At 44.5% G+C, this 7,085-nt stretch overlaps 1 pseudogene; it reads left to right on the top strand.

The window, feature by feature from the left end:
* Window positions 1-1,119: 1,119 nt before the first annotated feature.
* On the top strand, window positions 1,120-1,237 carry LOC126177363 (5S ribosomal RNA; annotated as a pseudogene).
* Window positions 1,238-7,085: the final 5,848 nt, after the last annotated feature.

Genomic DNA, 7,085 nt, shown 5'->3' with positions numbered 1-7,085 from the left:
CTGACGTGTGGGCAGTGATGAGAGGATGCTGCATAGAAACCGTGCAATGCTGACAGCAGACCCATGGATGGTCGCCAGTCTCTACAGGCCACGGTCTTGACGTCAGTGGCGTGTTATTTCTCAGTCGGTCATGGCGCCTGGGACACCCACTCATCTCCACACACAGCCAGAGTGGCAACATGTGGAGACTGTTGTGCATGGGATTTTACCCTTTGCTCCCTGGCACGAGTAGGATGGCGGCTGACACTGTGGTGCTATGTCCCAAGGAGGGAACTCAGTGCTGGCAGCCACAGGTTCAGACGGCAGGTTGGTGGTGTTTTGCTAGGGAGCCCGGGAGTTATCTAGTGGCAGGAACAGCCAGGTCTTGAACCCATGGCTGCTGGTGGCGATGTCCATTCGTGTTGAGTTCTGCAGGGGCTTTGGCGTCATGGTAGTGCTTTTGGACTCCAGCTATGAGAATGCTTCTGTCTCAAAGTTTAGACATAGTTACATCACTCCTAGGTGCTTTCGTTTCATCAAAACTTCACACCTAGTTACATCACCATTCCAAGAGACTTAACCTAGTGTGATGATATTTACCCAACCACTTCGTTCATTACCACTGCATGACGCAGTTGAGAGACACAAAACCCATCTGGCTTGTCGTCTCTCTCTCTCTCTCTTTTTTTTTAATTACCCTCTCCGGGGATAACGATATGAAGGTGATTGGGTATCAAGGGCATTAATTATTCTTTGCTCGAATTAAATCACATGATGGGTCTTACTCTGTTTACTATATTTTCCTAGATCTTTCGGTGGAGATTCTATGTGGGAGAGATGCACGGCACAGAGTGGATGTTTGTGGTCGCGTCCGCCGATTTCCAGGAAGACTGGGCCCAGGTGACAATAGCAAAGGGTGGAGGCACTGTCTTTCAAAGGCACGCTCTGCTTTCTTTCTGCCAGAAGGAAGGGAACGACGATTGCGTGGAATCTGTCAGTGCTGTGCAGTGGTACCTGCACACAGCAGTCGGACTTTATATTGTTGCATTCTTAGAATCGCAGCTCGGTGACAGCTGGATGTCTGGCAAGCTGTCACCTCACATAGGCACAGGATTTTTCTATGTCAGTTACTCTTCCAAAGCCAACTGCCTTGCCGCAGTGGTAACACCGGTTCCCGTCAGATTACCGAAGTTAAGTGCTGTCGGGCTGGGCTAGCACTTGGATGGGTGACCATCCGGTGTGCCGAGCGCTGTTGGCAAACGGGGTGCACTCAGCCCTTGTGGGGCAAACTGAGGAGCTACTTGATTGAAAAGTAGTGGCTCCGGTTTCGTAAACTGACATACGGCCGGCAGAGCGGTGTGCTGACAACATGCCCCTCCATATCCGCATCCTGTGACGCCTGTGGGCTGGGGATGACATGGCGGCCGGTCAGTGTCGTTGGGAATTCCAAGGCGGACGGAATTTAGTTTTAATTACTCTTCCAAAGCAACAGTCTTAGGGTGCGTGTTTCCAAAGAGCAAGCTTGGTGACGAAATAAGGCGCGGCTAATTTTTCGCAGCAAGCCTCTCAGCTGTAGTGGGATTTTTCGTGCTGTTCTGAAGTGGTTGTGTGGTGCGATTAGAACACGTACTTGACGCTAAGATCCACAACTGGTCATTATTGATAGCTATAAAGCTTTGTAGTGTCGATGTGTCTTAATTTTTTCGGAGTTTGTGCTGAGAACAGATTTTCTCGTGGAATTCTATGCTTGACCGCGGAAGAGAAAAGACTTGAAGTAGAGACTTGAGATCTGTCGAGTTAAGAACATTCGCTGTGTCCATACCCTGGACAGAGTTTTTGTAAGCGCTGATCCGGACCACTGGTCAGCATAACTCAGGTCTGAAGCGCGACTTATTGGAATATCGTCCACTGCCTCAGCTTGTCAGTCTGGTCAGCATTCCTACTTGCAGTTCGCAGTGCAGCACATCACTCATAGCTGAAGCCGTATGAATCGAGTGCGGACTTTGATAAAGTATTCGGCAGCTCCTCCTGCCTGCTCAGTGTCCACATCGGGTCTGGGATTTTATATAAGTTGTGTTACCCGATCACAGTGACATTACTTAGCGAATTAGCAATCTATTAAGACAATCAGCCCACTCGCATAGAGGAATGAGAACTACAATCACATGATAGACTACAATCAACTTTTCCAGCTAACTATTCATGGAAGACTGTTGTGACTGAAGACTTTTTTTAATTCGTACTTCCAGTGCATTTAATACGGTCACGTTTGAAGCTGCGAAATATGGATAGAATTCAAAAGAAGACTGGTGTCCTTGTCACGATTTCGAATAGCCACGTATTGCCATGCTATCTGGAAACGGGCTTCATTTGCGCTTTAAATCAATAAATCTCATTGTGATACTAAAGCCCACTATCATTTCAGTGATCACAGATCATTAGTATAATATCCCAATCATATTATTGGGGGATTGTATTCGATGTATTGTAAGTCATGTAAAGTGACCCGCCCACGAACTGTCATTAACACAGCGCCAAATATTTTGTTTTGCGTTCAGCTATCCATAACGCAAAAAAAGGAGAGTGACAGTTCTTGTGGGAGGTCTGTAACTCCACAATGTAGCGATAGAAATCAGGTGACTAGTTTACCTCGTCGCCAGGCACCGTTTCACAGTTCTTCGCTGAGCGTGGCGGGGCTCACCCGGCTAGCCTCGGGGTGTTTCAGAGTTCTTGCGACAGACGTCCAGCGGTGATAGATCACGTCGTAGAGAATAACTTTTTTTAGAGACAGGGTGTTTACTGACGCTACCTGGAGACTTTGCTTAAAATTGGTTGTGCCCTGATGGACAGCAGAACGTAGACACTCTGCGGTATTCATATGCAATATGTGTTGCCAGTCCTGCAGTTATCTGCTCATCCGCTCAGCGTAAAAGGTGGTAAGATTTGAATAAAATTGAAGTTCCTCATTAACTTCTAAAATATCTTTCTCCTCTTAGAGAAACCAATTATTATGAGTCTCTTATTGAAGATCACTCTATCAGTTTTCTGGGGTAGGTAATATGCTGCATACCTGGTTAGCAAATCATGCTAGTTCGGTGAAATTTCGTCGTCCAGTGACATGGATACAAATCAGTGTGTTTGAATACTCATGCCAATAACAGTTTCTTTGGCGCCTCAGCGTATAATCGCGCGTCACAGAACCAAACTGACTCTGGACGTTCGCAAATTTCGTTGGGTCGCCGCGTCCTCTCGTAAAGTAATCAGAAGATCAAAACAGATTGAAAAACGATTTAGAAAAGATATCTGTATGGGGTAAAAATTGTCAGTTGACCCCCAAATAACGAAAAATGTGAGGTCATCCACCGGAGAGCTAAAAGAAATCCGTTAAACTTCGGTTGCACGATAAATCCGTCAAATCTAAGAGCCGTAAATTCAACTGAATACCTAGGACTTACATTTACGAACAACTTAAATTGTAGGGAACACATAGAAAATGTTATGTGGAAGGCTAACCAAAGACTGAATTTTATTGGCAGGACACTTAGAAAATGTAACAGATCTACTAAACAGACTACCTATTTTATGCTTGTCTGTCCTGTTGTAGAATACTGCTGCGCTGAGTGGGATCCTTACCAGATAGGATTTACGGAGTACATCGAAAAACGTCAAGGAAGGGCAGCACGTTTAGTATTATCCCGATACAGGAGAGAGAGAGTCACTCAAATGATACAGGATTTGGGGTGGGCATCATTAAAACAAAGGCGCTTTTCGTTGCGACGGAATCTTCTCACAAAATTACAATCACCAACATTCTCTTCTGAATGCGAAAATATTCCTACGTAGGGAGAAAAGACCCCCATGATAAAATAAGGGTAATCTGAGGTCGTAAGGAAAGATTTAGGTATTCGTTCTTTCCGCGCGCTGTACGAGATTGTGTTAATGGAGAATTGTGAAGTTGGTTCGGTGAACCCTCTGCCAGGCACTTAAATGTGATTTGCAGAGTATCCATGTAGATATAAATGTAGATGTAAACAAGCAGAATACGGCACTGCGGTCGACAACGCCTAAACAAGACAAAAAGTGTCTTGTGCAGTTCTTAGATAGGTTACAGCTGCTACAATGGCAGGTTATCACGATTTAAGGGAGTTTGAACGTGATGTTATAGTCGGCTCACGGGCGATGGGACACAGCACCTCCGAGGTAGCGACGAAATGGAGATTTTTCCATACGACCATTTCATGAGTGGACCGTGAATATCACGAATCCGGTAAAACATCAAATCTCCAACATCGCTGCAGCCGTAAAAAGATCCTACAAGAACGGGACCAACGGTGACTGAACAGAATCGTTCAACGTGACAGAAGTACAACCCTACTGCGCATTGTTTGCAGATCTCAATGCTGGGCTGTCAACAAGTGTCAGAGTGACACTTCAATGAAACATCATCGATATGGTCTTTCGGAGCTGAAGGCCTACTCGATTACCCTTGATGACTGCAAGACAGCCGGCCGTGGTGGCCGTGCGGTTCTAGGCGCTGCGACCGCTATGGTCGCAGGTTCGAATCCTGCCTCGGGCATGGATGTGTGTGATGTCCTTAGGTTAGTTAGGTTTGAGTAGTTCTAAGTTCTAGGGGACTGATGACCTCAGATGTTAAGTCCCATAGTGCTCAGAGCAATTTGACTGTAAGACACAATGTTTTACCCCTCGCCTGAACCCCTCATACCCGACATCGGACGGGTGATGACTGGAAACATGTTGTCTGGTCGGACGAATCTCGTTTCAGATTCTATCGAGCGGATGGACGTGTTCGGGTATGGAGACCACCTCATGAATCCATGGACCCTGCATGTCACCAGAGGACTTTTCAAGCTGGTGGGGGCTCTATAAAGGTGTGAGGTATGTACAGTTGGAGTGATACGGGACCATGATATCTCTAGATACGACTCTGACAGGTGACATGTATGTAAACATCCTGTCTGGTCACCTGCATCCATTCATATCCACTGTGCACTTCGACGGACTTGGACATTCCCAGCAAGACATTGGGAGACACCATACGTCCAGGATTGCTACGTAGTGGCTCCAGGAACACTTTTCGGAGTTTAAACACCTCCGATGACCACCAGATTCCCCAGACGTAAACATGAATAAGCATATCTGGGATGCCTTCCAGCTTACTGTTCAGAAGAGACCTCCATCCCATCGCACTCCTGCGGATTTATGGGCAGCCTTTCCGGATTCATGGCGTCAGTTTCTCCAGCACTGCTTCAGACATTAGTCGAATTCATGCCACGTTGTGTTGTGGCACTTCTGCCTGCTCGCGGGAGCCCTATACAATATTAGGCAGATTTACCAGTTTCTTTGGCTCTTTAGTGAAATATGTGGTAGTAATGATCCGAATTAGGTGACAGTTTGATTCATTTCAGTATGTAATAGGTCTCAATCGATTTCAGTTAGAAATTTGATTCAAATGATTACGTTGCAATTACTTTTCTTGGTGGTTTTAACACAGAGTGTGCTTAAGTATATTAGCATTTGTCGGTGATGTGATGTAACAACATGCGACTATAGATCAGCGAATGTCTAATCTCCTATGAGCTGCTTCGGTCCTAATTTAAACGCTTATTTGTACACGAAGCTTTCAGAGATTTACATACAGAATTTCTCGTTATTATTAACGCATTAAACAGTATTTTTTACCTTGGTTCTTTTTCGGTGGTCATACCACGTGGCACCACTCTAGGTTAAACTTAATTCCCACTTGATTAAATGAAGAAAAAAAAACTAGTTCCTTCAATGAGCGATTTGCGCCATTTTACAGTCATTTTCTTTTGAAAATTTTATGTGATTTAACGTGGTTCCATTCAGTGTCGAACGTAGTCGTGGTGACCAGGCCATACCACTCCTCCGTTGTATTGTACCCAGCGAGTAAGGCTGTGTTCAGTATTGCAAAACTTGAAATTACGTAAAAGATCAGTACCAACACACACAAAGAAATTTTCTCACTTTGCATTCGTAGACTTTAATTTGGGTTTGCCACTATGGTAGGCCATTAACATGACTGTTCTCACTGCTCATACACCAGTGTGGTTGATTTCAGTACTTTATCAGTAGTAACCTAGCACGTCTATTTCTGTGAATTTGTGCGAATTATTTCTATTGTCCTAGTTCCATACAATCTGTGACGTCTGCGATGTAGAGGATGCTAACTATATCTGAAACACCACTCCCAAGTCCATAATCTTGTTTTATTAACTGCGTTAAGAGACCACTTAATTATGATTCTGTTACCTGTATTATTCCTGTTAACAGTATGATCCTGTATGGAAAACGTTTCCGTCTTTCCGTGTGAATAGTCTTGGCAACCTCGTGTTCTAAGAACAAATAAGATGCCTTAGGATTGTGACTATCGACCCCCGTCCTTTACTAATACCATGTATGAACCTGATCTGTTGCTTGATTTTAAGTTATTTTATCATAATGCGTATCAGGCCATCCACACATTACCATGTTTCACTGCGCTTATGAGCCAACGGGATGGTTATACACTGCATGCATCATCCATACGAATGGCTTCATTGAGTCGATTGAGTTTTATAGATTCAGATGTTTCACACGAGCACATTAGGACGTTAACGCCACATGAGTGACGTTATACCATCTGATCCTTCTTCAAAATATCCTTGCTTACCCAAAACTATCACATTTGAGAATAAATTTTCTTTGAAATAACCCACCCCCTCTCTCTGTGTTATTTGGCATTCCAACGTAGGCTCTCTATTTATAAGCAAGAAAGATTCACAATTCATACACCACCTCTTTCATGTATGCAAGGTGATTTTTTCCACGGTGACAAAATCTATGGACCGACCGATGAGAGGATACGCAACAAAAATGGTGTAATGAACTTACGTCCGGAAATTCATAGTTTCCGTACTAGAGACCATTTATTCAATCACCCATTGTTACAGAGACTGCGGTCTACTACGCGTTGAACCATGCAGGCACAGTTACAGTGAAACTGCCTACTTACAAAAGTAAGGGTTGAAAATGGGGTCCATGTGCCTCAACGCATGCATGCACACGCCATAGCATGTTTTGTCTTA

Source organism: Schistocerca cancellata, chromosome 3 (genome assembly GCF_023864275.1).
Source record: "Schistocerca cancellata isolate TAMUIC-IGC-003103 chromosome 3, iqSchCanc2.1, whole genome shotgun sequence".
In the NCBI taxonomy this organism is placed as follows: Eukaryota; Metazoa; Arthropoda; class Insecta; order Orthoptera; family Acrididae; genus Schistocerca; species Schistocerca cancellata.
Note: the sequence above shows the minus strand (reverse complement) of the source record. Positions and strands in the feature narration are given on the sequence as shown.